At 52.3% G+C, this 26,904-nt stretch overlaps 1 protein-coding gene across 2 annotated transcripts in view; it reads left to right on the top strand.

Moving 5' to 3' along the window:
- The window catches only part of PROK2 (prokineticin 2), a 97,050-nt gene that overhangs the window by 21,288 nt on the left and 48,858 nt on the right, over window positions 1–26,904 (top strand). Inside the window, exon 3 of one of the 2 annotated variants that reach the window (XM_083795653.1) lies at window positions 24,823–24,969. The exons of the other annotated variant lie outside the window; for it this stretch is intronic. The gene's annotated coding sequence lies outside the window, so the exon portion shown is untranslated. The remainder of the gene's footprint in view (window positions 1–24,822; window positions 24,970–26,904) is intronic. 2 annotated transcript variants of the gene reach the window in all.

Here is a 26,904-nt window from a genome sequence, read left to right as displayed (position 1 = left end):
CAGCATGTTAAAGGAGCAAAGAAGGAGGTGATGTGAGTGTTATTAATGAGCAGGAGTTTTTGGCTTTGTAGTGTTTTTCAGCAGCGCTTGCCTGAAATGTGTCAAACAAATAGAAGCGAGATAAATGTAGAATCAGCTGGCTGCACGTTACCCACGAGGATTTAAAATGAGGGTTGGGGAGAGGAAGAAAGATCATGATTACCCAAAGGAAAAGGGCTAAATCCATGGAGTGAAATAGTTATTAATGTTAATTGTGGCCATCATTGCACAGATGTGGGAGGCAGTGCCATGTGAGGCTTCGCTTGCACACCGCACTGGAGAAATGGTTGATGGGGATGAATGTTTAAGACCAGCTAAAAAGGAGATGGGTCCATCAGGTCCCCTCTGAGCACTTGTCCTGGTAGCGGTACGGACCTGTGGGAGGTGAGGAGACCGGAGAACCTTCATTAATTGGTAGAACCACACTGGCAAAAAAATATCCTGTGCTGAGCTTGGCCATTATTCATCTTCCACTGGAGCTCCTCCATCAGCAGAATGATGCATCGCTGATTGTGATCTACTGTAAGCTTAATTAAGCTATCGTACAACACCTTTTCTGAGGCTTGCCTGAACTTTGACAGCAACACTTAATCTGGCTTTCTCTTCCTCTTCTTCCGTTGGTTATAATCTTTGCAGTGGGTGGGTTTTATGTTGGTCCTTTCCAGTAAGTTTTATGGCTATACAGCTTTCCTTATCTGTTTTTGTGCTGTGTGCTTGCAGAGATTTATGGGCTGAAGTATTAGATGCGGAGCAGGAAAAGGGGAAATGGAGCTAAAGGTATTAAAATCCTGGAATTCAGGCACTGAAGGAATTAAGTCTTTTAAAGAAATGACAGGAAAACCTGAACTAGAACCAGTAAGTGAAATCCCTGTGCTCTGGCCTCTGAAAAAGAGCAGGCTGGGACTGCAGTCCTGGTCCTGCGGCTCATGCTGAGGAAATAAAGAGACTGTCAGGGAACTACGTGAGAGCTGCGTGCCCTTTGCTGACAGCTACGGCTCTACCCGTGCTTGTAGATCTGGGTTGTGTAGGGCACGGTGATGGCTGCGGGACCCGGTGATACACACAGAGCCCGGTATATCCCCGGTGCTACCGGTGGTGCAGTGTCAGCAAGCTGTACCTCTCCTCTTGCCTCTGCTCCCGTGGCCTTAGGCCACAAAGTCCTGTAACTGCTTCTGTCTCCGGGCACCGGTGAAGAAATAAGGTCGGTCTTTTGGGATGAGCTGTGCCCCCGCCTCAGCTGCAGTGCAGGGCTGGCTCTGGGAAGCGCCTGGCCTGCTTTTACATCCCTGCTGCATCAGCCATGTGAGTGGCTTCCTCCCGCTTCCCTGGCCTCAAGGTCAGGTCGGCTGTTCCTGGTCTAATGGGGTTTTTGTCATATTTATTAGGTGTTTGTGTATGTCTTGCCAGTCAGCCTTTGAAGCCGTCCTCTCCCGTACCTGCGTCTTGTTCATTCATCTGCCCAGTTATTGGCTGTATTTGGGTATTATGTGGATCAGAGTGGTGTAGTTATTAATTTAGGCTTTGGGCTTTTTCATAAGGCTTTAAAAATAAACTTGGATAGTGCAGAACACTGAAGTAAGCAAGGCCTCGGTGTGCTGGCTTGTGGCCCCTTCCCATACAGGCTGTCTTTTAAAAAAAAGTCTTTTAATTATAGAGACCAAGTCCGTGTGCTCATCTCCTGCCTCGAACGTGGGGCTCTGAGCTGTAAAGCCTGGACTTCAGTTCTTAGCTGAAGTAGGCCAACAGCTGTCATCCTCTCTATTTCAGTTAGTGAGGACTTGGGAGAGCTTTGAATATTTGGCTTTTTGTTGCAGCGATCCTATCCCGTGCTATCTGAGCCATTGCCGCTCCTCCTGTCCCCTGGCATAGCCCACGACGTGCTCTGCTGTTTACCTCTGGGGCTGAGTTACCTCTCTCGTCGAGTCCTGCGTGTCTGCCTGTTAATGAGTCTTCCTTCTGCTTAGGTGCAGCCACTTACCTGCCGAAACGCCTCCAAAACGCTCATTTTAACCAAAACAACGTTAATCTGGAGCAGATGCCTAAGTGCATCTTAGAGAAAATTGCTCATGACTGTAGACCTGTCATCGCTCCGCTCACAGGCACATTTTCGCTTGCTCATGTGGTGACCACCTGCCGCTGGTGGCAGCGCGCTGAGGGCCTCACGGCCAGAGCCCAGCCTCTGCCTTTGTTCTCCACCAGGGAGATTTCTTCCCAGGCTCCGGAGCCTCGCTCGTGTGTAGAGGCCGTACAAGCCCATCTCCCCCAAATGTCTTTGTCTGAATGTAGGCCCGAAGCACTCCTTGCTGCCTGAGAAAAGTCTTAAGGCGAGGTTTTGTCAGCTCTGTCCCCAGCGACGCTCGCTGGCTGCCTTACGGCCTCCTCTAAGGAGAGGCAGCTGGCAGCGCGTTGGCGGGCCTGACTCCCGGCCCCGAAGGAGCAGGCGGTTCTTGTGTGGTCCTCAGCTCTGTGCATCTCTCCATGTTCGGCCTCTGACACGGGCCTTCCTCGTGGGCACAGCTCCACTGGCACACACGGGATTTCACCCGGTGTCAAGGAACAGCCTCCAAGGAAGGTGGGACAGTGCAGAGCCCAATGTAATAGCTTGGGAACAGCTCTCGAAGGGTGCACGCAGTCCTCCAGGGCTGGCAACAGATGAGACATGTTGAGAGCTGCTCTTTACAAAAGGAGTTAGCTTTTTTGTTCTCATAAGTCAAGGGAAAGGCCCTGAGGTTTTAATCAATATATTGGTTTTCAGTGCAGGCCCCTCAGGAAAGTGGTACACGCTGTCCCCAGGCACTGCTCAGCTCTCTGTACCAACGGGGCTGCCGTCTCAGCGCTGATTTAGTTTTGATTCTTTCAAAAAAAAAAAAAAAGAGTAAAGAAAAAAAAAAAAGATAAAAAAGAAAAAAGAGAAAGTAAAGGCTCTATATAAAAACTCCCTTTTCCTGGTATCTTGTTAATATTCGCTGAATTCAGGGAGAAAACTGAGTACAAAAATCATTCTGGGATCATAAGAGACCGTTCCTGTGGAGGCTCCGTGTCAGAGTTAGGGTTTTGTCTTGCACAAATGGCTGTGATGTGCTTGTGGTGTGTCCCCTGGAAATCGCCTGCAGCCAAAGTTTTGTCATCCTGTGGCTTTTGTCCTGGAGGGGCTCTGTCCATCCTTGACAGGCGTATGCAACCCTGAGAAGGCAGAGAGCAGGATTTGGCCGGGCACGCCTGGTTTAATTTACCTCTGCTGGACCAGCCTGTACTTCTGGTGTGAGCCCTCCCACCCCGTGCCACTCCTCAGCAGGCTCTGAGCCCGCTCCTGGTGCTGTGCCAGCAGGATCCCGGTGCTGCGCTTCAGCCTGTGACCTCCCGCTTCCTCTGGGAAGCTGTGGGCTGCTCCAAGGAGCCCGTGACAGGCAGCGTGGTGGGGGAAGCCTGTTGCTGGGAAATCCCACATTCAGCAGCCTCTGCTGGAAAAACTGTAAGTGCCCACAAAATTACAGAGGTCAAAACCCACCTGTAATTGTAACTTCATTCTTCTTAATTCACAAGTGATAAATTCGGCTCCCTCGGACAAGCCAGCGTGGATCTGGAGTATGTTCAGCCATCTTTGTTTTTTAAATAAAACAAAAAAACACTTTAGGCTCATTTGGGGCAGAATCTTATTACACCGTCCTCTGTAGTTTTCTGATACAGCGTGCCTGGGATCCCAGGTGCATCTCCCAGACAAGTGCAGCCCCTCTGCTGGGAAGTGACGGATGATATCTGAATGCAGGAAAGAAAAAAATGCAATTGGGAAAGAAATCAGGAATGCTTCTTACCTGGGCAGCAGGCTCTGCTGTGGTTTTCTCCCCAGCTCTGAGCTTGGTCAGCATCACTCTCCAGCCCTCTCCTTTGCACGAATTTCCAGCCCTGTTGGCTCCATCCCTGCCCATACAGCCTCAAGTGGTCAGAGATCTCTACCCGCAGCAGCTTTGATTTTCTGTCCCATCGTACGGGAGAAATTTAAGACATCTCTAGTGGACTTTGTTTATTTATTCTGCACTTTGGCCAGCAGGGAAACTGCCTGTGCTGTGGTGTGAATTACAGTAAAATAAATAAATGCGCTAATTGCTGCTGCTTTGCGTTGGAAAGGATTCTCACTTATGAAAACATCCCTGTAGGTGTAGAAAAAAGATGCATAAGGGCCAGAGCAGGCAAGTCGGCTGTCTGTCCTAATGAGCCATTGGAAAAGGGTTGTTTTAAAAATAAATTACTGAGCCCCAATGAAGTTCTCGTGTTGGCTTCAGCACGCTTTAGGGTAAAGCTCGTGATGTTCATCTTTGTACAAGCACAGGAGCGGCGGTGAAATTGTGTGCAGAGAAATGGAGGAGCAGCAAAGCGAGGCCGAGGTAAATGAAGCTGGTGCTGTGAAGGAATTCGCACCCGCCAGAGCTGCGTGCGGGGCTGCAACCACGTTGTGCCGCACCGCGCGAGCCAGAAAATCGACACAAAAAGAAACGATGGCGGTGGGGGGGGGAACGCTAATCGCCATCTTTCCTTTCATATAAATGTGTTAATGGTTTAGTAAGTGTTTCCAAAAATGTGTGTGTGGGATTAAAATAGAAACCACAGCCAAGTTTAAAACGAGCTCTTGGCTGGGGAACAGACAGTAGTGCCTGTCCTTGCGCTGCGCTGGGGGGAAGGTGCGGGTGTGCCGCTGGGGCAGCGGGATGGGGACGGGTGTAGGGTTTGCACAAGGGGCGTTCTGTTGGCTGTTTGGGGACCTCGGCCCTCCTGCTTTGTGGGAACAGCGCTCTGCATAAGCAAAAAGTAACACGTACCGAAGCATGCGAGTGTTGCCATGGAAATTGGGAGTTGTTAGTGAGAGCAGGAAAAACATGAATGATCTGAAAAACCATGGGTTGTTACAGCTTCCTACCCTCTGCTATGCGTAAAAAACCCCACTGAAATAGTTTAATGAGTGGCTGGCAATCAGCTGCGCGTGCATGCTGCGGTTGGAGCTGTGCAGGGAAGCATGTACACGCTTGCACCACGCCAGCGGGACGAGTCTGGCCCATGCACAGCGTTGGTCCTCAGCCACCAGCTGGGGAAACTTTGGGCTGTGAGAGGGGTGCCCTGAAGCAGCGTGCTGGGCATGGACATCTCAGCAGGGAGCTCCGAGAGGAGTCAGAGCAGCGTGAGACCACCCCAGCAGCAGGGCGCCCAAGGCGCTCACCGGTAACCCACCCTGACGGCTTTCTCGTCCCGGTGCTGGAGGCAGGGAGCAGGATGCAGCTGGAGCACTGGGGGAACCCCTCCTGGTCCCAGCACCCGGGGGGACCCAGGGTGAGTGGGGAAGACTGAGAAATCTGCTCCAAAACCGATCAGATGGGAGCTGTGCTTAAATGGGCGCGACGATGTATGGAAGTAAAATGGTATTTTGGAACCGTGAGTTTAAATTTATATACGGGTAAGGAAGGCAGGAGGCCTGCGTTGGAAATGCCAGCACGCTTGCAGCTTCCAAGGGTTTATTTTAAAGTCAAGATGCTGGAAACGCTGCTCAGCATGTTTCCCAGGAGCTGGAGTGCCTCCTGGAAGCGCTACGGCCGTGTTTACTGAGACAGATCCCGCTGGAGGCTGTTTGGGAGCTGCTGGCAGCTCCAGGGGTTTTATCTCCAGTAGCTTGGTGACCCGACTGCGCCAAGTGCCCCAGAAGGACCAGGCCTGCAGCTTGGACCGAGCCTGTGGCTCTGCAGAGACGTGCTGTGCTGCGGGGAAGGAAATTGAATTTTCTTCTAAGGATGCTTCTGCATTCTGTGATCCCGCTGTACATTTCATCTTGCTCCTAAAAACCAACCAACCTCCAGCCACCGAGGCGTTGTTCTTCCTGGTTAAAAGGGAAAGGCCAGGGTGTGATCGGGGGATTTGGTGTGAGGTGACCCCTTGGGGTGAGCGGGGCAAGGCTGGCCCTGCCACAAGGCCCCGTGGGGCTCTGGCTGCGGGCACAGCAGTGGCCTCGCGCGTCGCACGGAGGCTCTGCGGCAGGACATGGCTGTGGGGAAGGAGCCGGTCCTCCCCCCGTGCTGCTGGGATATTTTTGGTATTGCTGTGATTAACTTTCTACTGTCGGCCTCCACCTGTGAGCGTATAAACTAGAGCCGTCCATTTATGAGAGGTCTCAGAGCATCATCTTACAAGGAGGGAAAGAATTTTCATTTATAATCCGTGCGCCCTATTCAGCAATGGGCTGTTCCCCCCTCCCACTGCCCACAGACCTCTAAGTGAACAAACAAATGTCTGGAAATACAGGCAATTTAGCTTGGAAGAGATATCATCAGTGTGGTTCAGAGGTTAATGGGCATGGAGGATTTATAACAAACCAGGCCTATAAAAAAAAAAAAAGGAAAAGAAAAAGAAAAAAAGGGGGGGGAGAGTAATCTAGTTGACATCTATTGTTCTTTGTGTAACAGCTCATCTGTATTCTATCTGGTGGAGGGCATTACAAAGGGAATTTAAAAACGTGTGCACACACGCACACGTCTCCCTCTATACATACATGTGCACACACAAACTGAAATATAATGAGGGAAAAAGCCCCTGTAAGTTTGAACCAACAACAGCAATCCATATATCTTTACTTGCTGCCAACATCCAAGCACTGAACTCTCAAGGAGCCTGGATCCCTGCCATCATCTGTCCGTGTCTGATCTCTTTGGTAAATACGACGGCTGCCAAGAATGAGGCAAACGAAAAGCGCTCGCAGATTAGAAAGAAACACATGGCAGCCACTGACCTGCTGAAATCATAAAATACATCATGAAGTAAGAAAAGAGGGGAAACAAATCATCCTCTCAGGGACTGCCCATCTGCTCGCATAAAGCCGCAATCATTATTGCAAATAAATACATTCAGACTGGAGAAGTCTGGGAATAATTTAGGGGGGGCTATTTCTTTCTTTCTTTTTTTTTTTTTTGGAACCCTTTGGAAATTTTCCTACATAAACACAGTGATATCATCAGCCAGAAATAGATATCTATCAACTGTACCCTTTTTAATTATGTAAGGAGCAAGTCTTTATTTTATAGGTGTAATTAAGGAAAGAAATTACTTCCAAGGCAGGATGGGGCTGTGGTGTTGGAAATGAAGCCCTGTGAAAATAGAAGGTCCATGTTTTTTCAATGAAGGCTGGATGTAGCAGTATTTACTTCATCCGAAAAGCTCTGCAGAGTGAATAGTGTCTGTGTTTTTGCTGCGAAATGAAGGGATAAGGGGGAATGGCTTATATTAGATAACTTTATACGCAGCACGCTTTGCTTTTTTTTTTTCCTTGGTGTTCCATAGGGATTTATCCAGGTATTAAATTCAGTGCAAAGACCCAAGTTGGGTTGGATTTTTTTCAATTTTAGGCTTACCGGATTAAATTTGACTCTTCAGGGCCTGCTAAGAGGCCTGAGTAGTACCAAGCCTTCCTAAAGCCCGGAATTAAGAGGTGAAGGAGGGAGGGCTGGTTCACGCGCGGGAGGAGAGGGCTGACAGCAGGAGCTACTTTAAGAAGTTTATCGTCTCCTTTTCTTCATTGTTTTCTTTTCCCTCGCTCTTTTCCACCAAACTGTGCTGGAAACCTTCGCTGCAGGGGTTATCCTGTATTTTATAGCACTCGGCTTCTCCGTGAGACAAAGGTGCAGTTGTGAGGCGCTTGGTAACTCGCTCTGCTGGGGAGATTTGCTGTAATACGCGGGAGCGAAACTCCAGCGCGCGGTGCGTATCGGACGGGGCTGCGGCTGCGCTCAGCCTGCCGAGGGACACACGCGGTCAAGTCACCGGCACCGAGCTGCCTTCTTAGGGTGAGAGGAAGGCCCTCGGGTGCAGGACTGTCTCTGGAGTCCCACTGGGGAACGCGCCCCGTGCCTCCATCTCCCACACGAGGTATCCCTGCGGCGCTCGTCAAAATCAGAGAAATGCCTTTTGTGTGTCACGGGTCACGCGTGTTGCTTACGAAATGGGTGTAAGTGTTTCTGAAAGAGAAAAGTAGGTTTCCAAACACACCAGAATGGGCAGAAAAAGGTGATTGTGTGGATTTATTCCCTTTCATTTGGATGCGCAGTTGAGCTTGCTCCCTGGGTACCTCTCAGCTCCCTCGGACCCGTGGGTGCATCTATCCATATGTGCTCACAAAATTGAGGGGGGTGTCCGACACTGGGCTTGGGGCACGTGGAAGCCCTTGTGTTGTCCCCGGTTGTCTTGGATCAGCCGTTTGCCTGGTGCTCACAGGCACTGTGTGAATCCTGCCCTGTCGGAGCGGACCTATTGCAGCCGGGGGCAGCCTGCGGCCACGTGTCCATCGTGGTGCGCAGCCACCTCGTAGCTGCAACCCAAGCTCCTTGCGGTGGCTTCCTTTCAGTAGGGGATCGCTTGCCCGGAGCTGTTTAAGCTAGGAGAAAAGAAATCACAAACCAGCCTGAACAGGCGTTTGGGTGACGCTGCACAAACCTTCGTGCTCAGCACGAGATCTGTGCGCTTTTAACCCTCTGCTCAATGTAGTGTTTTGCCACAAGTGATCAAAACTGCCAGCTCTGAGTGTGTTTTACCATCCGGTGACGTTAAAAACTAAGATTTTAAGAGGTTATGTTGCTGGCTCTTCGGCAGCATCTCTGGAAAGCCACAGGAAAGCTGGGCCGCTGGCTCCGGGGCAGGATCCGTCCGGATGCACCCATCCATCCTTTCCCCTGCAGCAGGGATGGGATGGAGCCGGAGACGCATCCGAAGCCTCAGGGACCAAAACCCACCACAAACTCATAACCTTCATTTTGGGGCTTCAAGAGTTAACCAAGGAAGGCTTTGCTACGAGATAATTTAGCGGAGTCAGGAAGAAAATGAGGAAAAATCCCCCAGCTCGGAAGGCAGAGAGGCTGGCTGCGTGACCCCTATTTTCTGGGGAAGCCAGCAGGGTAGTTGGATCTTGTCACGATGTGTTAATATATAGGTTCCTCCCCTATATCTCAAACTGAAGATTTCATGCCTGGTGCCAAGCAACTCTAAAAGCAGAGGGTTTTCCTGTCCCTGTGTGCTGCTGCTCTTGTTATGTTGCCATGCCTCTAAAACTGCATCAGATTCCTGGCTTTCTGGCTTCTCTGAATTTATTTTTAATATTGCTTGTCTTTTCACTCCTCTGCTTTATACACAGATTCCTCAGGGAGTCTTTTCTGTGGGTAAATCCCAATGCAGACCGCAGTGTCCTAGGCTGCAGTGTGGTACCTGCTTGATTATAAACACAGACAGCATTTTGAGCAATCCCCTGAGCATTTATTAGCACGTATTATTTCCCTTGGATTTATGAGTACCTTTACACACTTTGCAGTGGCTTTCTGATCTTTTAATTCTCAGCTTTTCTCTAGGTTTAAGTTAACACAAGAAATTGCACCTTTGCTTAACCCTTTGCCTCCTGTTGGCAAAGAAGGCTGGTGCTCCTGTGCTCTCCTCCTTTCCTCCTGTCCTGCAGGACTGGGATTTCTGGCTGGTGTTTTTAGTAGATGGCTCCTTACCAGTGCTCATTGGTTTGTGGTATGGCAGAAATTTCATTTTTCTCCTTTACTTGCTTCGTGCCAAAGTTTCTATCCTTAGTGACAATAGGAATCCAGATATATAACATGGGCTGCAGTATGTCATCTTCAGAAAATAATGATCCTGCCTATTTATCATATTTTTAGTTTCCTCTTTATGGATCCCAGGGGGTGCTCTGTTTTGTTTTCTTTTGCTTTTTTGTCTCCGTTCCAAGAACAGTGATGAAATGACATAACTTATCTTTCTTATTCCCTCAAGATACCGTGTTTGCATGCTTGCTGTGCTACAAAAGCTAAAGCTCCTCGTTCCCTCGGGGAACGTTGTCTCCCACTTGCTCGAGCCTTGGCGGGACCGCGTGCCAAACAGCGCTGCCTGAAGCGCTCAGCTCGTGTGCAGGCGTGCAGGGGGGCAGATGCTGGGGCTTTCGCCGTGCTCCTGCTGATGTTTCCCCCACGAGCTTGTACCTCCTTGTAGGAAACCCCATGGCAGATTTCCCTCTGTTGCCTCCCAAGGCATCATCTGGTGCTAATGACGGGGTGCGGGTGTGCGTAAGGACGGCAGCAGATCACCAATTTCACTTACGGCGTGGGCTCTGCAATGGGGCAGCACAAATGGGGGCAGCAAGCTTTGGTCCAAGCTTTGGCAGCACGGTTGGAGGCGCCACGGTTGCCCATTTTCCATACTGTGTGTAAGGAAGCTGGCTTCGGGGTGGTTCTTTTCCCCCAGAAATGATGATGAAGTTACTTAAGGCTGCCAACCTGAATTTTCAGGTGATGCTAGGCAGTTATTTAACCGGCGGTGCTGAAATGGTTGCTAGGATGGCTGTGTCTGGGGACAGGCTTCTTGCTGATAATGAACCAAACACAGTCAGTCCGGGGCCCCCCGGCTAGCCGCAGCGGTGCCCCCACCCCATGCCACTGCGGGCAGTGCTGAGGTGAGCCACAGTTTTGGCCCAAAGCAGGGACCACGGCCAGGTTTCGGAGCAGCACACCACAGGTGTGAATCCGTGGGGATGGAAGCGTGCCAAGGCAGGGTGCAAGAATTTGTTGAAAACCAAAACAGATCCTGTGTCTGTTTTCTCCCTCACCTCTTGCAGCCCGTCCGGATGGCTGAAAGGAAAGCTGATCACATGCCAGATCACATGCTGATGAACCATGTTGGGCTGTTAGGAAAATTATTGCATTATAAAACATAACATTGGCAAGGCTTTTCTTCTTTAATAGTGCGTCCTGGGGAAATGATGCGCCTCTCCTCAATCGAAAGCGATTGCTTGCCTCGAGCCCCCGGCTATGGAGGCAGGTTCCCGTTCCCATATGGTTGTGATTGGGGATGAGCACGGGCCAGAAACACAGAGCTGCGTTGTCCTCCCGTCCCCACGCGGGGCTGGAGCCGGGCCCTTTCCTCCTCTCTGTGGGAAAGGAGGCGACCTCGCTTCGCTCAGGAATTACGCTGACATTGAGCCCAAGTGGTGGGCTCGTGAGGACGTGATGAACCATCCCTGGTTATTGGGAGAGAACAGTTTGCACGGGGACGCACGGGTGTCCCATAGCACCCGGGGCTGCAGCTGCCTCCGTCAGCACTTTTAGGAGAAGTTTGTCGCTCCGAAAAGAAAGTCAGGCTCTGCTGGTACCATGCCGTTTCCAGCAAAGTGGAGCACGGGACCGATGTCACCTCCTGCAATGGCTTTAGCAGACATCCACAGAAGCTGGATCCAACCCCAGCTCCTGCTGCAGCACAAGACGAGGCCCAGGGAGGGCAAGGAGAGGGGAAGGGGCCGCCCCGCCGCCTGCGCCTGGGACAGAGCCTGGATCTGGCCCTTTGGGGACACAGGCTTTGCAGTGCTGTAAAAGGCCATTTTTAAAACATCACATCCCGTCCGCATTAGGGCTTTGGGCAGGTGTAAAGACCCCTAGCACAGACCTTGTGCATCTGCGTAGCGCTCCCGGCTCTGCCTGCACGGACCACCTGTCCCTCCTGTCCCTTTCCATCGAACTTTATTCTTTGCTTACCTTTTCCTAAACGCCTTGGGCAAACAAATGTAATTCTCTTAATGAAAAATGCATATATTGTTGTTAAATGGCTCCCGCTGTCACTGCGTGGCTGCGTTCCCCTCGGCCAGGGCTCGCTAACAGCCCGGGCGCCGCACATGTGCCGCATCCATCATCTGTCACCAGCGTGCACCGAGGCGTGCGAGGAGCCCAGCACTAACTCTATTTCCTAGCAACTGGAGGAAACCATTACACACCACTATTTTTCCTCTGTCAGCAGGATTGCTCCAATTTATGTAACCTACCAAATGTGTGTTATCACCACAACAAACCGTATATTCTGAGGCGTTATTTACAGCCCGGTAATCGCAGAGCTGCAGCCCCGGTGCCTAACGCTGCCTCGCTTGGGACCGCAGTCGGTCGGAAACCTGGTACAAGCGTAGTGAAGTGCTTCTTTGACAACGGCACCGACTGCTTAATTATTGAGGAAGATGGCAAACGGCGTGTTGCGTGCTGAAGCCTGGGAAAATAACAAAACCCGAGTGCTGCTGAAGCCGTCTCAGTTTCCAGGCTAGGAAGGAGCTGTACCTGTGAGTAGCTGGGTGGGACGTGCTGAAAGGGACCGCTGGCAGTAATCAGCTCTCACAAACGACAAAGCTGGAAGTATGGCGGGGGAAATTCATCCTGGGGAATGTCTGATGGGAGCAAAACCGCAGCGTGGTGCCGTGGGATGGGGCTCTGCCTTGACGGAGCAGTGAGGCTGGCATCACCGTGGGGCCTGCTCAAAGCCCCTGTGAGGCATCGCTGAGTTCCCTCCCCGCAGGAGGCAGCTGCCAGGCTCTGTCCCCAGGCTCTGTCCCCTGGTCACCATCCCCTGCTCACCCTGGTCCTGCCAGGCAGCCCCTCTGCAGGGCTGGGGTTCACCTGGGTGCCAGCTGCCAGCGAGGATCTCTGATCCAATTAACTTTTCGGGAAGAAAAAGGGCTTCTGGCTCTTTGGCGCATCTGCAAATCGCAAGAAGCAAATGATTCAATCAGCAGCTGAATATCAAGCAACCTTAGTGAGTGGCTTCTGCATCACCAGCCCGTTTAACAGCAGATTGAGCTGCAGATTAGTGAGACATTAGAGCACAGTGTGATGCATCACGGCGTAAATGGGAAGGCTGAAATCAGCGCAAGTTTCCTGGAGAGCTGCTTTATTTTTCTGTAATGCCAAGCCCATTATAGTCCAAAGGTTCTTAAATAACTCTTCTTACAATAGATAATAATACAGACTATGGCAGAAAATTAAAGAATACAAAAGAAGGCAGAGCTGCGATGAGGGAAACACCATTTGCAGAGGGTTCAATAGACTTAGGAGAGCGGTGCAGCAGGAGAGCCCTCACAAATTCATACGGGCTCATTACACGGGTGCTGCAGTGGTCGAATCCAGAGCCAGGTGCCCACGGGACCCCTGCTCAGACCAAACACCCTTACGGTGCCCTGCCCCTCCTGCCCAGTGCGAGGCCATGCACTTCAGGTGGCTGAATCCATCCCCACGGAGCTGGCACAGTGACTGCAATGACAATGATGTAGCAGGAGCGAGCACCACATCTATTTTAGGTCTGAGCCCACAGACGAAGGGCCGTGTCAGCCTGACCACAGCCCCGTGCTCGCCGCCTGCCGCCAGCCCCCGCGCTTTGGAGTTTTGGCAGTGATGCAGAAGCCGCTGGGGCTCCGAGCGTGATGGATGTGTCACCTTCGGGATGCACAAAGGCATCCGTTGCGTCACTTAAACAGGAGCGTGGTGGGCTGCGGAGTTTTTGTTTGCTCATTTGTTAGCTATTCAACTCAAAATAGTGGAGCCTGTTTACACATGTAGCTTATTATTTGCAAGTAGGCAGCATGATGCATAATGCAGCCTCCCAGTTAGAGCAGAGCATCGTGACAATGATAAACAAGCCTGGGAATGTAAGGTAGCGCTTATTTTTCTTGGCTGAAGCTGCTCCCGATTGAGGCAGTGGCTTTGCCAGCTTGAAAGAGAGGCGAAGTGCCGAAACCACCGGAATAGGTGTTTGCTGCTGGGGTTTCAAAGGGCTGCTTACCCAGCTCTGCCAGTGTTGCAGGCTTATCCCATGCTGGCTGCGACAAGCTGGTGTGCGTGGATGGCTGTGCTGAATTCAGGCAGCTGACCCCACAGGTTGGGGTACGGCAGCTGGAGCCCGAGCTCCTCGCTCGGCGGTGATGAGCAGCCCTCGCCCTTACGGTGCTCGCTTCGTTGGTGTCGGGTCCCGGGCAGGCAAAGCCAGCAGCTTAAAAATAACCCGGCAGGACCAAAACAGCCAGGGGTTATTTTTAGCTCGCAGCGTTTCCCTGTGTGATTCACCATGTGGCCTGTGTGCAGCTGAATCAGCCCTGGTGAGGATGTGACGCGGGGAGGGGACGGGATGGGGATGGTGCGGGGGCTGCTCCCTTCCTCCTGCAAGGAGCCCTGGTGCAATGAACCCTTTTAGCTTTAGCAGGCTGGCATAAGAAAGCCCATTTTTCTCTCTTTTTCTCACCCGTGTGCCCTGGGCGCTGATGCCAGGGCCAGGAGTGAGGAGGGGTGAGAGGTTGCAGCATCCCGGTGCTGAGCCCCGCACTGCAGCACAGGGTGCCACCGGGTCTCCTCGTGCCTCTGCAGGAGGCCTGGCATAAGGAGCAGAGTGGATTAACTGGCATAAGGAGCAGCAAGGATTAACTGGCTGAAGCAGCGGGTCTGAGCTCACCGGGGTCTCCAGGAGACAGGGAACAAGTGTGCGAGCAGTGCAGCCGTGGGCTCTGGGCACGGTGCTGAGCTCTGGGCTGGCACCTCCTCAGGAGCTGGGTGCACGGCCATCGCCTTGGGCGATGGAAATTAAGCCTTAAGCCCACGCAGACGGGGGAATCGCAGCCTGTCCAGCCGAAACACAGTCATATGTTATCGTAGCTGAAGCCAAAACTCAGCTGGGCCGCAGCTGAGCCTTGGTGGCTTTGTGATGTGGCATCGGGGTTTTGCTTGGGGGCAGCTGTTGATGCGGGGAAGCAAATTGCTTTGGTGGCTGTCAGGAGGCTGGGCCTGCGGATTTGCATTGGTTTCCCTCCAGGGAGTTTCAGCCCCTGCAGGAATCTCCTACGCTTGTGTTTGGAGCTAGCACTGGTCCAGCCAGGGATGTATCACCCTCGTGGCTTGGCAAAGCATCACACCGCCAGCGCTAGGATCCCTCGTACCCTTGTGAAACTGCAGGGCGTCTTCTCTAGTCGGAGCGAGGCAGAAAGCATGAGGCAAGTTGGGCAATTTCAGGGCTCCGGCAGGAACCTTGGGCAGGACACTCAGACCCTGCTGTCAAACGGGACGGCCGTGACAAGAAGCGCCTTGTGTTCTTACACAGACTTTGAATTAAAAACACGTTCGGTGTCAGCTCTGCGCTGAGCTCAGCCCTTCAAGCACGCACCAAGACTTGAGGAGTTTTTGCATCTCCTCTCACCCCCCAGTACTACATCAGACTTCTTTGGCAAAACACATTTTGTAAGCTCTCTGGGGTGGTTTGGTGTTTTTTGGAGGCTTTTTTCGCTTCTCCTTACAAAGCCCAGGTGCCGGGACCAGACTGGGTGCTGAAGAAACGAGGGGGCTCCTCCGTGCCCGCAGTGTTTTCCGCTCAGTGTTGTTTTACACCGAGCAATTTCGGCGTGTAACAGCATTACCAGGGCTCGGGGTTTGTTGAAACAGTTGCAGCAAATTAAACCTGCTCGGGGCCGCGCGAGCGTGTGCGTGCTTGGAGCGAGCGCAGGACCTGCCACCCTCTCGGGCTGCGCTCCAGCCCCTGGGAGCCGGCGGCTGTTGGACGGGTTCCCCGAAGGATTTGTTTCCCTCTATTTACAGCTCAGCCGCTCGCTGGCTCCCCCCAGTTTTTGCGGGCACGGCTCGGTTGCTGGCAGCGTGGTGGCTGCCGTGGGCAGGGGGATGCTCTCCCACCTGTTCTGCTTCGCATCCCCCTGCAGCGCGGGATTTACGCGCAGCGGTTCTGGGAACAATCATGTTTCAAATGCGGGTAATCAGGCTGGCTCACTGCGAGAGCCAGAAAATAAAGCAGGAGCTCCAGAGCGTGCTGTAATTCCACCTGTGGCCAGTTGTGTTTGCGTTTCTGGGGCAAAGTTTTGCAGAAACGGAACAGCCCGTTCCTTACAGAGATAGGCATTAATCACATCCTTTCCCCTCCCACAAGCTCAGAACAACCTGGAGTCCCCCCAAGGACTTCTGCGAGCTTTTCCAAGGAGGAAAGGATCAGTGAGGCAAAGTTTGCTGCAAGTACCACACATATTTTGAAGTGTTTCCATCTTGCACCGATACCCATCTGTGTATTTCTGTGTAAGCATCTTCAGTTCTAAGCTCTGATGTGCTAAAATATGTCCTAGACAGTTTTGATGAGACATCACTCCTAGATGTGCATGTTAATGATAGGCTGGCTGCCCAAACTGCTTCAGCATACCCCAAAGTGAGCGGTGAAGACGGTGCACAGCCAGGATGTAGAAAAGAGTCTCCCCAGGGGCCATCAGTATGGAGCTGCATCCTGCAGCTGAGCTGCTCTTCCCATCTGTGCAGGACACTAATGCAAAAATTGCTCTCTTTACTGCACTTTTCCCCAATACGACCTTTTTAGAGAAATTCTGCGTTATTATCTTTTATTCTGGATTTTTGTTTTACTAGTTCCAGGTGACCAGCTTACACGAGAGTGGTTCCCTTAAAACAGATCACTTGTTTTTCTGTCTGTACGGGGCTGTGATGTACCCAGCCAGGGCTGCTCCTGCTGCCCCTTCCCTGCCAGGCTTGTAGGAGAGCAGCGGGCAGGATGCAGGCAATAAGGACCAGACCTCCACCTTCGACAGCTACTTCATCAGGAAAAGCTTTGCCCAACATCCAAATGATCCAGAAATGGCAGTAAAAACCTTCCGATTCAATCTGTTTCCATGCAGGTATGATGGACAAGAGCCCAAAATCTCTGAGGATATTGAGGGTCCTGAATGCACCGGGGAGGATCCGGGTCCATGTATCTGACCCACAGCCCATTTTAGGAAAAAAACAGATCACCACAGTAGCTAGTTCTTAAAAACGAAATTAATTTCCATGCAACACGTGGTCTCTGCTGTGCCTGCATCCCTCACACTGCCTTTAAATGTCACGTAGGTGCCATGCAGAATTCCTGCAGCCGAGCATCTGTCGAAGCTGTTGATCAGTAGCTGGGTATTCCTGGTGCTGTCTATCCTCTGCCAACTGAAGGTGTTTCGCTGGTATTTTACCGTGATGCTTGTTCTGTGCTGTGTAAGGGAGGGGTGGAGCACGGTGCAGGATGAGGTGGTGGGGTTTGCTTGTGAAGGGCTGCAGCTGATGCTGTGCAAAGCGTTAAGGGTGCATCCGGGATGCTCGTGTATGTGTTTATTGGCAATTAATTTCCATCATCTTCCTCGTTTGGGCATTTTCCTCTGTTCTGTTGCTCCCCACTACTTTCAGAAAGGAGATGCTTATAAACAACAACGCTTGTATCCCCGCCTTGCAGAGGGGATGTAATTGAACTAGCGGATATGGTCCTGGCTGGGCTGTAAGCTGGCTGGGAGCGAGGCAGCTCTTGCAGGGACGGCTGGCGTGGGCTGGGGGCAGGATCAGGCCCCTGCGCATCCCAGTGTGATGGGGAGGTGCGAGGAGGGAGCAGGCACAGCAAGGGGGGACAGGCACTGAAGAATCCTGGGCTCCTCCTGGGCATCAGTGATGGCTCCAGGGTATAATCCCTGTCCAAACCCAAGCTAGCCTTGCCACAGGGTCTCTCTGCCTCCGCCAGTGTCGTTGCTGTTATTATTAATAAGTGGCCTGCGAAGCACTGGGAGCCAATCGACGTTTTGGTGGAGTTGGGCTGCGAGATTCTTCTTTATTTCCATGGAAACCACTCCCGGCGCTCGGAGAAGCTCAGTTCCCAGAGAGCGGGGCTGCGGGGACGGGAGGGCAGCGGGAGACAGCGCCGCGGGGCGAGCGGGCTCCGTGCCCTCGCTGCGCTGCAGGCGGTGTCCCCCCGGCCCTGCTGGCGAGCAGTCCTGCACGGCTCCTGGGGAGATCTCTGCTGCCGAGGGGTTTTAGCAGCAGCTCGAGCTGAAACAGCGCGAGCGGGGCCTGGGGAGCCTCCCGGCTGGTGGGTGGCAGGCTCAGGGAGGGCGCACGTTGTCGTCGTCGTGGTGCTTTGTGCCCTTCCCTCTGAAGGCTCACCAAAGCGTGTGCGTTTACGCGGGCTCCGTACACAATTTGGTGCTAAATGAAGTGCAGCCACCTCTTGGGTGGACCTGAACGCCTCAGAGCTGGGAGCAAAAAATAACAACGTTGGCACGTGGGAGCGCGGGGAAGCTGGAGGTGGAAGCGAGCCAGGATGCAGGGCAGGAGCATCTCGCTGCAGAGAGCAGCACAGCTCCCCCACCTGCTGCCACCCTTGTATTTAAGGGGAAACAAGAGATTTGCTTTTTGAATCCTCCGTTTCCCTTGATTGCTACGCCTTTCTATTTACCTCTCCACCTTCAGGAAATCTCCTGGTGGTCGGGAGGACCTTTCTCCCCACCCAGACCTTCTCGCACCCCATCTCAGAGGCTGGGGACCCCGCCGAGCTGTGGGTTTTCAGAGAGGGCACCCGCAGCCCTGCTCACAGCCTCTGTGTGTGTGCAAGAGCCTTGCCAGCACTGTTTGGCTCTGTGCTGAGTTACAAACGATCCTTCAAATGGAAACGTCTGGAGTCAGAGGCTTTGGAGTACGTGGGTACAGCACTTCAGCTGTAATTAAACAAGGGAGCCACGGCCTTGTGTCCTCACGACATCAGCGTGACAGGCTGAGGAAGCCCGGCCCGCTAATGGCAGCGGTGAAGGAGCCTCAGACGAGAGGGGAAGGAGCCTCGCGGCTGGCAGGGCCCAAACCACAAAGCATCGCTCCTCCTCGGCATCGCGCTGCCAGCTGAAGTGGGGCTGAAGGAAGGGAGCCCCGAGCCTGGGGGCTGCCGGTGGGCCACAGAGATGTCCCGGGTCCCCTCTGGGCACAACACTGCCATTCAAGGGTCCTTGATAAACGTGGAAAAACAGGATTGGCTTGATGAAATAATAATGGACTTTTTTTTTTTCCACTGAGAAGAACAAAAAAATGAGTCTTGTATCAGATCGAAAGTGACATCTGACCCAAAACAAAGTTTGTTCGTAATTTTCTTCTTAATTTACCTTTCCACTAAAGGCTTTTCAAATTCAGTTTCATCATAAAATGCAATTTAACTTAAAAATAAGCAATTTAGGTTAAAAAAAAATCCTGATTGTGTGTCTGTTTCCACAATCAGCCATTCCACGACTTAGCGAGGGCATTTCAGCAGTCTGGACTGAATGCAAATTCGCGAATAGCTTCAGCCCTTCTCCCTCCCTGAACACGCCGTTTAGTGCTACCACGTCTCACCCCTCCCTAACGAGACCAAGACTACGAGAAATTTCAGATCTGGTTGTCCGGAGCTCTGTCACAAGGGAGGGTTTTCTATTTTCTGCGCCTTGCTGTGCTCTCAGCCCAGCCTGGCACCACGTCGCCAGCCATGAGAAGGTTTGGAGGTGGAGCTGGGCGTGATTGAGACAGCACGTAGCCCCAGAGTGCTCATTCCTGTTCTTGGGGACCAATTCTTGCTCGCGAGGACCATTTGTGGTGAGCACGGGGTGGCTGCGGTGAGGCTGCGCTGGTGTCGTGGCTGGCCGCACGCTCAGCTCGTAGTCATGGATGTAACGCGTTGGAGCAGAGCTCCGCCCGGGCCCACGCTGCTGCGCTGGATCTGAAGAGCAGATCAGATTACTGCCAGACTCGTGAGCAGAAAGGGGAATTATCCACACGTTTCCGTGGGAAAAGTCTGTGCCGGGTCTTTACCCCGTGAATCCCAGCCTACCGCTATCGGCGAGCCAACGAGCAACTGCAGAAAGCCAGGGGCTCGTGCGCATACCAACATCTGCATGATGTTTTAATAATGCATAGATGGAAGCGTTCTGTTTTTAACAACAAAAAAGCTGCAAGTCACTCATCCATGACGGAGACTGGTGATTTGCAGAAATGCACACAGCCCCTCGAAGCGAGTGACCCCATACAAGTGCCCCAGGCCGAAGTCGGTTGGGCTGGGCTTGTGCAAGAAAGTTAGAGTAGGTGTTTGTTGCTACTCTGAGCCTTTGAAGATGTGCCTTAAACTTTAGTGTTCAGGTGGTCTGCTCTCATAAAGAAGGTAATGTTGATTAAGGGTGTGAGGAGTGAGCTCATTGAGTGCTTCTGGGCACTGTCAGCACGGCCGCCCGGCTATCCACCTGCCTGGGGAGCAGCATCCCCTTCTGGGATGCTTCACTCAGGATCTCCAGCTCCCTCATGGGCGGCTTTAATTAGATAAAATTGAAATCAAGGGATGTGATGAGGGAGCATTATCTTCCCTGCTACCCTCACAGCCCGCGCTCATGCCCCAAGGGGCTGGGTACAGCGCAGCTGCCTCCCCGCGGCAAGGGACAGCCAGACGACGCCACGGGACAGGCTGTGACACCGCGTGTGATCCGCAGGGGAGGCTTTCTGTTTGCACAGGGAAAAGCTGTCCGTCGTCGTTTCCCACCAGTGGGTAAACCGCGCCTGTTAGACCTCGTTAGGGAAAAGGCGGCTCCCGGGAGGCGGCTGTGCTGTATCCGCGCGCTGCCACCCAAAAGGGAGCCCGCAGCCCTCGCCGAGCGCCGTCACGCCTGGGCTTCAATTTCCAGGCTGTGCCCTGTGAATCGCTCCTCATTCATAAAAGGCAAAGATGACGATGCTAAAGGCAGTCAGCCTGGCTGTACGGTGGGGTTATTTTGCTGTGCTTGTATCGCTCTCAGCCAAGGTCAGGTCCTCAGCTAGTTTACACTCAGCTGTAGCAGACCAGGGCTTTCCAGAAGTGCCAGAGAGGACGTGGCTCTGGCACGCCTGCACTGCACGAGTGCTGGTGCAGTGACGTGCTGGTGAACGTGGGATGGCACAGAACCTGCTCCTGAGGGTTGGCGGCAATAGTTTTGGCAGAAAGCTGTGATTAGAAAATGCAATTCCTGTAAAAAGTTACTGGAACAGCCTGCTGGGCACCCGGAGCAGAGAGGCACTGCTTGTGTCAGTTATAGGGTGTTATGGGGCCATTGGGAAAAGACTAAATACATTTATGAATAAAGTTCCCTGTTCTTTAAAGTATCAGTAGCTCATAGAGATGGCGAGACCCTGCAAAACAAATACCCGATGTTTTGTGAAAGCCGACAACAGGAGAGCTTGTGTTTTCAAAGGTGATCAACCCTCATCCTTCTCAGCCCCCCTGCCAGCGGGAAGCCTTCACAGCTCGTTTGGCACAAGAGAGCGTTTTCCTTCGGCCACTTCCATGCAGCAGCCGGTGTCTTAAATTGTCCAGAAACATTGGCTTCAGAGGAAACTTTGGAGTTTGCAGGCAGGGTTTGCAGCATGCTGCGCTGCTCCGCTTGGTGCTGGTGTCCTCAAGGCTCCTGTAGGAGGCACACAGCAGCACGCCCCGAGGGTGCCTTCGCCGAGACCACTGCTGTCTGGTTAGGCCAGAGTAACGTGCTTTTGTCAGCCGGGTATCGCCTTTCCAGGTTTGCTCCATTAATTGTTATAATTAATGCTTATTTTATTCAAAGTGTCAGATTGCTTCACTATGAAGCACAGGAAAGCTCTTCACTCCAGAAAACAAGGCAGTATATTTAATTGGTATTGAGCTGCAGCCGCTGCTAATGGATTTTAAAAATACAGTAATCGAAAGGAATCGGCCTGACGTGACACGGAGTTAAAATGTTCTGACATATTATTATCCGGTGACCTGACCTGACATACTGTACTGCTACGACTGTTTGTGTCATGAAATAATACGGAAACAAAATTAATAATTTTCAAGCAAAATAGCCACAGAGCAAGAATAATCATTTTGGAAAGAAATTCTCTAGCTCTTCTCCTTTCAGTTGTCAAAAGCCATTTTAGTTCTCGGCTCAGCAGCAGCAGCAGCCGGGGTCAGCCCAGCAGAAGCTGTCCCCTGGCTCTTTCTGGTCTCGTGCTTCACACCAGGTCCTCTCCCCATTGCACGTGGCGTTGTCGTGACTTGTCGTGCCTTGTCACGACTTGCTGGGCTGCGTCGCCTTCGTGTGCCATCCCCGAACCTCACGGGGAGATGTTGCATTGCCGGGGGCATCGCCCCCTGCTCAGAAAGCGCAGCTGGCGGTGGGTTTGGCTGGCATCCAGCCCTGGGATCAAGGAAACCACGTTTTCAGCTGTGTTTTCTGCCACCTATTAACTCGGCGAATGCCGGGCTTGGTTTAGTCTAGTGGTAGAAACAGAAGCGAATAACAAAATCCTCTTGCTGCTTGCATGTCAGCGTGCCCTGGCGTCCTCTCCTCCAAGCCTGGCATCATTATCCCAAGTTTAATGTTTACAATCGCTTATTTTGCTAACCTGGAGTAAGAAAAATGAATATTTTTCAGCTGGCTTTAACCCTTTGTTTCACCTTACCCCACCAACGTGAGCTCCCGGTTTATGGGAGGGGTTGATCGCGTTTGCTTGCCCTTCTCAGCAGAGGAAAGGACCCTGGACTGGTGCTGGAAGCCAGAGCCTGCAGAGCTAATTTCCTCTTGGTGATTAACCTCCTCAAGGCTTTATTTATTTTTTTTTTCTCCTGTCCTCTTTATTGTGTTAAATATCACTCCCCAGCTATGTGTTACGAGCCCCGTCGGTTTTTCTCCAAAGGATTTCTCGAGGTTTTCCCAAGGCCCCTGCTGCCATCAGAAGCACCCCTCGTTGGGAGCGGGTGCTGAGCCCTGTCTCTGCAGGCAGCTGGATGAAAAGCCACGGAGGTCTCTTTGCACGTGGTCTCCGATTTAGCAAGCAAGAGCCGTCAGCCTGGGAGCAGTCGCACTGCCTGTGCCGAGCTTCGGCTCATGCTTGAACACTTCACTGAATCTGATGGACTTAAACGTGTGCTAAGTGCTTTGCTGAGCCGGGCCTTTCTCCTGATTTATGCCAGGGTAGATTAAAGTAGAATCAGCCCCTTAAGTGGTCTGTGCCGTGTTGTCAGCAGGCCGGGGCACCGCATCTGCGCTTGTGTTTTAATTAAAGGTCCCACCTACTTGCGTGGAGCCGATCAATCTCTGCAAAAAAATGTCTTTGCAGCTGATTAGCACCGTACTACAGATAAATGGCATTAAGCACAAATGGCTTTTTGGAGAAGTAATTTATCCACATGGAAATGAAAAACACCGTGATTTTAACCGATGCTGCTCCGCGATCAATCACTCTGGGCACGGGACATTGGCTCTGCATGGAGAGGCAGGCAGGGTGGGTTTTGCTGCGGTGACAGTGCCAGCGGTGATGTGATGGGTGCTGGGGGGCCCCCAGCGCGTTCCAAAACCACCTGGGTCTGCCCAGGTCAGGCTTTCAGAGCCAGGGCTGGTGCTAAAGCCCCTGTAGCCGTGTTCATTAACTCACACGTAGAGCAGAAATGAGCAGAACATAGCTTCACTGATAAATTTTTAGTGGGCTGAAGGCTAATGGGTGCTTTAATGGGAAAGTGCAGCATTCCAGCGTGTTGGAACAGCAATAAGGGAGTCTATGGGCCATCAGTAATACTCCTGGTGATTAAAATTACTCTTCTCCCAGACCCACGTCTCTCAACACACTCAAGGCATTTATTAGCGGTCCATTATATGCCCGCTTCTATCTTACTGCTTAATTTGAACGCTAATTAACATCATCATGCTTTCTAAAACACAAATGGCACTTGGTAGTATTTCATTAACTGCAGGCTGTCTGTGGGCAGTAAGAGCCCAGCTTCACCTTAAAAACTCCCTTGGTGGGCTCCCGGGGCCGCTGGTGGGAGAGGAACCTCTTGTGTGCGTGGTCCGATCCTCCAGCTCTCGCGGCTATGGGAAGCAAACCCAGGACTTCATTTCCCAAAATACTCGGGTGGTAGCCAGCAGAATTGCCTATATGTCTAAATATTCGCTTATTTATCTTGCCTAAGTGGGGCCTGGGGCTTGGCTTTGCTGCTGCTCCATGTTCGGCTCGCATTAGCAGGGCAGCCTGGAGCAGGAGAGGACAGAGCTCGCCCCAAACACCACGAACACCGTGTGCTCCTGAAGCAGCATTTTATGGACCTGGGGACTTTCACAGGCTCTTCGCTGAGACTTGCTCTCTCTCTGAACTGGATAATCCTCATTTGCCCCACATGTCCCCATGAGGCAAGCCCTGATCTTCCCTGGTGCCCCCCTCCTCTCGCCCCTTCCTGCTCTGGGCACAGTGGGGTCCTTACTGGTGTCACCCCAGCACTGGGTCCTGTTGGGATAAACGGCTCTATATTTTGCAAAACCAGAGCACGTCTGCCCCATGCTGTAATTCCCACCTCCTCTTCTGCAGGGCTGCTGCCTAACCGCTCATTTTGCATCTTGTCCTTGCACAGCCAGTTATTCAGAGCAACAGCTTCTCTTGCTGCTCGACTGCTGCCTGCTGTCTTTATCCTGCCTCTCCACTTCTCCTGCTGAACCCATCTTAGAGATCGCTTAAACCTCTCTACGTCTAATCACCTCTGTTTGTAGTCTTTCTTTTGACACAGCAATAGAAGACGGTCATTCCGATGGAGTCCCCAAAAGTCTGGACGTTGAACAGGAGCCTTAGGAGCCCTGTCCCAGCACCAGGGCTCTGACCTCCCTGCAAGCATTTTGGGCATACGAAGCACTCTTTGATTTTTCATCATGATTTTAATACGGCGGTACCTGAGGGGAGGGAATAGCGTTCTTTCTCCCCCTCCCAGCCTCGCAGGAGGCAGTTCTCTGTCTCAGAAATGCTTTTGTCGCCACCTCCTTGGCACTGCTGTAAGCGAGGAGCCGGGGGGCCGGGGAGGGAGGCCGGCAGCGTGGCGGGGACGCGGCCTGCTCTCACCGCGGCCTGCTCTCAGGGCAGCTGTACTTAACGAGGATCCCTGTCGAAATCAGCTTAGCGAGCAAGCGGGCAGGCAGAGGTTCAGGATGTTGTTTTCCCCTCCAGGCCTGCTGGTCGTTGGCCTTTGGCTCGGGCCAAGCGTGGTGTTGTCGGTTCAGTGTCTGACACGTCCCCTGTCAGGAGAGCGCCCGGTGCTTCTGTGGGGGATTTCACCCTGGATATATTTCTTCCACTGCCGGCTTGTCATGATCCTGCCCTGTCATGATCTGTTCTTTTCTTTTTTTTCCCTTCTCAGCTGATGTATAGACTGGCAGAATGGAGCAGCAGAAGAATTAAGTCCCGTTTCTCAGCAAAGATAAGCAACAGAGTGAGCGGGGAAGCAACACAAGGCTCGCCGGCGAGCAAAAGCCCTCCTGGAACGGCGCAGACAGGCAGTGCGCTGGTATGAATAAAAACTGGGTGCCAGGGAGAGGCTGTCAGTGACATTACTACCTGTCACACGTGTGTAAAGTCATCAAACAGCAGGTGGGCGGCCGTGACAGCCCCGGGAGAGACATCTCTATTAACGCGCTCAGCGCTGCGCCGGTACGAGGCTGGAGCGTGTTAAGGCAAGGCAGGCTGTTCCACTTAAGGTGGAAAATGATATATTCGGCAATCAGAGTAATTTGATTTGGCTGAGGTTCATGGTGTTTTGGAATCTGATGTGAATCTTCCTAGTATTGGATCCTGCCCCAGATTCCCAGCGCTGCAGCATATTGCATCTCCCTTTTGGGCTGCATGGAGTAAATGAGCTTCTGAGCCTGGTGGTGCGGATTTTGTACCCAGATGGGTGACTTCTCTCATCTTCTGTTATAAACTGGTTTCAGGATTGCAAGAAAATATAGTAAGAGTGGTTTTCCTGCACCCTCTGACTTACAAAAGCAATCAGTGATTGCATCTAGCCATGCTTTTTCTCTCCCCAAAGTCTCCTACCCATCTCAGATTAGACCTGCTCTCTAGAAGCAGCCTTAGCCAGGGCTGGTTTTGTGCTGGAGAGGTGTCCAGGAGTGGGATTTTTTGGTGCCCTGTGCTGGGTGCAGGCGAGGAAAGCTGGAGGTTGCGCGGGAGGTGGTGATGCTGGCTGCAGGTGGCTGTCCTGGTGCGACCACCACACACCAAACCTGCGCCGTGCAGGGACTGGTGCAGGGGCATCCAGGCTGCCTGCACCCAGGCATCTGCGTGCGCTGCTATGAATGCTCTCAGATTTTGTGCCAATTTTTAATTGCATGAATTTAATTATAGGGATTTTCTGGATGCAGTGAGGCCTGTGGGCATCCCCCCTGCAGCTGGGCATGCAAAGCCTCACTGCAGCTGAAGAAGTACCAGAGCCTGGGGAGCTCAGCACAAGGAGAGGGGCAGCCACAGCCCAGTGGTCACGGCATGCTCTGGTGATTCTCTTCTGCCTGGGACCTTGTGTATCTTTCTGCACTGGAGCAGCTTCAGCAGGGGACTGGCAGTCCTGCTTTTCTCCTGAGTGGGTTTTCTCCTGATGGTGAGGAGCCTGCTGGAGAGCCGGGTTTCACCAATGGACCCCTCTGCCCATTGATGGTGGTAGGGCCAATAGTGCTCCTGTCACTCTGCTATAGCTGTTTTCACCATGACCTGTGCCTCTCTTGGGTCTACAAGGTTTTTTAAAATCAGGCCAGCTCTCCCAGGCTGAGCACGGCTGCAAGAAGAGAGACGGCAAGCTGGGAGGAGGCTGATGAGGAGTAGCACCAATTCCTACTGCGTCACCAGGGATGAACGTTTTACTGAGCTTTAGGCAATTTTAGTAATTCCTTAGCTCCTTTAAAGTTTCACACATCGCTAGGAACATTGGCTCCCGTGCCTTGAGGCAGAGATGCAGTTTGGGGTTTTCGCTTGTTGAACTCCTCCCCGTTCCCCACGGTGCTGTGCTCTGCTACCACTTGACCCCCATTTCCCTGCAGCAAGAAGGTCAGCGTGCCGAGCAGCGCCGCCTGCCTCCCCCCAGCCCTCCCGCTGCGTCGCTCCCTGGAGCTTTCACTGCTTATTCCTTCCATTTTTCCACTTTGCACTGTTTAAAAACAAGCAAGCAAGAGCTCCCTGGAGCCAACCGCTCATTTGCTGGCAAGGACTGCCTGTTAATCAATTAAAGCTCTGCGAATGTATTTGCAGCAGGGTGGATGATTAAGATGCTTCTCTCTCTAATGCACGCCTGTTGGAGGCTGCCTGCATGGGAAGGGCAGGTGTGTTGGTCTCTGCTTCAGCCTGGAGCTCCTGTGCATTTTCTTCTTCAACCCCATTTTCTGGGCACTTACTTTAGAGAAGCACTTCTTGCAGTATTTCTGGGCTATTTCAAACCTCTAGCATTTCTTTC

This window comes from Anser anser (assembly GCF_964211835.1).
Source record: "Anser anser genome assembly, chromosome: 12".
Taxonomy (NCBI): domain Eukaryota; kingdom Metazoa; phylum Chordata; class Aves; order Anseriformes; family Anatidae; genus Anser; species Anser anser.
This window is presented reverse-complemented; position numbering and strand designations above follow the sequence as displayed.